Genomic DNA, 2,657 nt, shown 5'->3' on the forward strand with positions numbered 1-2,657 from the left:
CAAGAATTTTCTTTCATATTCAACCATTTTCAAGTTTACCTAGCTCCAAATAGCAGATATGGCCGGAAAACGTTTAGAGAAGTGTGAGGAACACAATCACTAAATAACTAAAAACTTAAGGCCATTGTTTTCAGTGATCATTTCTTCTAGGCTTCTTCCCCAATTTAGGATGCAGAACAAGGGGAAATGCAAGGGAGTTATAAAGAATGCTTTCCTAGCACAACAAGGCTTTCTCTGCATATAAATACAAATGACTTAGCATAGTCTACAAGACATTTAAAAGTAAATGATTTGGGGTGGGGAATTGCCCTAATTAGCCAACAGTTTTAAAGCCTTTTATCCATTCCAGTTTAGCTAGAAGTCAAGCCTTTATTTAAAAAAACAATGGATTATTCCAAAGGCTCCAAAGTAGAAGTAGTGCACATCTTGGGCCTCAGTACAAATTAAAAGAAATCTCAAGTGAGACTATTTTCAGTTTTAGGTTATAGTTTTTCCCAGTTTTTACTTCTCCTACCCAAAGAGTGGTGAGCTACTTACTACTCATCCTCTTCTGAACACCCTTCTTCCAAAGGAAAAGGTGGAAGAAAATTACAAAACTATAAATTATTGACAATTGTTGAACTTTAACTGCTAGTTGTTAGCCTAGGCACAAGTTTAAGAAAAAACAAAACATAACAGCTGGTCCAAATGGGTGAAGTCATTTTTCTCCAAAGATTCCCAGAGAACTGAGAAATTTTAAGGATTAAATCAAGCTAATTTTTATCAATACTTTTACTATACGTACATATGTTAAATGTGCATATATTAGACACACACCAAGCAAACATCTATGAGTTGATGAGGGACATTAAAAATGTAGTCAGCAGAATTGTGTGAGTGGCAAAGGAGGTTGGGGAAACCCAGTCAAGGAGACATCAGGATTTCTGCGATGGCATCTGAAAGGTATGTACATTTATTACGTACACTGTGTCCAGGTAGGAGAAGTACTTTATCCAGAGATTCTTTTAAATGAAAGGAATAAGGTAATTAGCAAAATTCCAAAGTAGTAGTAGAACATCAGCCTTATAAAGTCCAGTGCTCTAGGCAAGCAATTGTTACTTAGTCCTTTGCAGAAATCAATGTAATGTTCACAGGCTGAATGCAGATTCCAAAAGAAAAAAACTCCATCAGAAAAATAAAAGCAATAAAATGCCTATTTTATTTTGCTCTTAATTGCCAGCATCTCAGGAAGTTAGGGAAAATGCAGGTTTGGTTTTGGAACTCCTCGTAAAGCTATACAAATCCTGGCTCAACGTTTCCATGAGACATCCCTCCCCAAATCACGGGATACATCAAATTCTAAAAGCAGCTCTTTTCACATTTGGATTAGTTCTGAAAGACGGGAAAGGTCGAAATTGAATCGCATCTTTTCCTCCTTAAGCCCAGTGATCACTTCTACGGAATCCTGTTTATCGCTTCCTCTCCCTTCCACTTGCAGTGAAAATTAAGTTATAAAAAGCAGAGGGAAGGGCCTCTACAATCCGGATGGTACTACCTGCTCCGGGCGCTTGCCCGGGCGGCCCAAAAAGCCAACCAAGGACGGGTGGCTCCTCCATGATTTCCCATCTCCTTTCCTTTCGGGCTCCTTTCTTTCCTTCATCACTGACCTCTTTAAAAAATGGGGGCGGGAGGGAGGGAAGAGAGGCAGCTATGTGGATTCAGAGCCAGGCCCAGAGACGAGAGTGTCCGACCCAGGGCAAGTCACTTAACCCCCATTGCCTACTCTTCGGCCTTGGAACCAATGCATAGAATTGATTCCAAGATGGAAGGTAAGGTTTTAAAAAAAAGGAGGGAGGGGAGAATAGGGTTTAAACTTTAAAAATTTCTTCTGCTGTCCTTCTGGGGAGCATAGCTTTTTACCTGCAACATCCCTTCAGGTACTGTGTTGTAAAGGAATTTTCTTCTCCCGATTCTTAAGCAGCGTCTGTCCAGCAGCAGCCAAGGCTGAAGAAACTGCGGCGGCGGCGGAAACGGGGCGGTGGCGTCCGTGAGAACCAATCTCGCTTCTCTTCCCAATACTACGCCTTTCCGGAAAACGTCATTTATTATGGGCGGAGCTCACTGCTCAGACCTAAAACATTTTCCCGAGGAATCAAAGTGATAACCTTAATATTAAAATAAGTCCAGGATTGGTTGTGAATGAGGAAAAAGGCCCGCCCTACCCCGCCCCGACCCCGACCCCTCCCAAATCCAGTGGCCTAGAGAGAAAGTTGGTGTTAGTTCCTGGGTTCTGTACTTTCTTCCCATTTTGTAAACTCTCTGGCTCGCTAAAAGGCTATTTCTGCAACACCCTAAAAATGAAAACCTTACCTGATCAAATCTTGAGAAAGTAGTATGTAGGCAGGCGAGCAGTCAATATACACTTGTTTTTTCACTCGTATCAGGTTCTTCATAACCCCATTTGGGATTTTCTTGGCAAAGAGACTGAAGTGGTTGGCCACTTCCATATCCAGCTCACTTTATAGATGAGGAAACTGAGGCAAACAGGCCTAAGTGACTTGCCCAGGACCACACAAGCTAGGTGTTTGTGGACCTATTTGAACTTGGGTCTTCCTAACTCCAAGCCCAGTGCTCTATACTCCGTGCCACCTAGTTGACCCAATAAGCACTTACTACTG

The 2,657-nt window shown here is 41.9% G+C and overlaps 1 long non-coding RNA gene across 1 annotated transcript; it reads right to left on the reverse strand.

Annotated features, from left to right (window-relative positions):
• Positions 1–371: 371 nt before the first annotated feature.
• Positions 372–2,456, reverse strand: LOC123237166. The gene is made up of 3 exons (XR_006505457.1): positions 2,350–2,456; positions 1,900–2,110; positions 372–1,001 (listed from the first exon to the last, which is right to left on the reverse strand). It is a non-coding gene; the product is annotated as an uncharacterized LOC123237166 (long non-coding RNA).
• Positions 2,457–2,657: the final 201 nt, after the last annotated feature.

This window comes from Gracilinanus agilis, chromosome 2, assembly GCF_016433145.1.
Source record: "Gracilinanus agilis isolate LMUSP501 chromosome 2, AgileGrace, whole genome shotgun sequence".
Classification (NCBI taxonomy): domain Eukaryota; kingdom Metazoa; phylum Chordata; class Mammalia; order Didelphimorphia; family Didelphidae; genus Gracilinanus; species Gracilinanus agilis.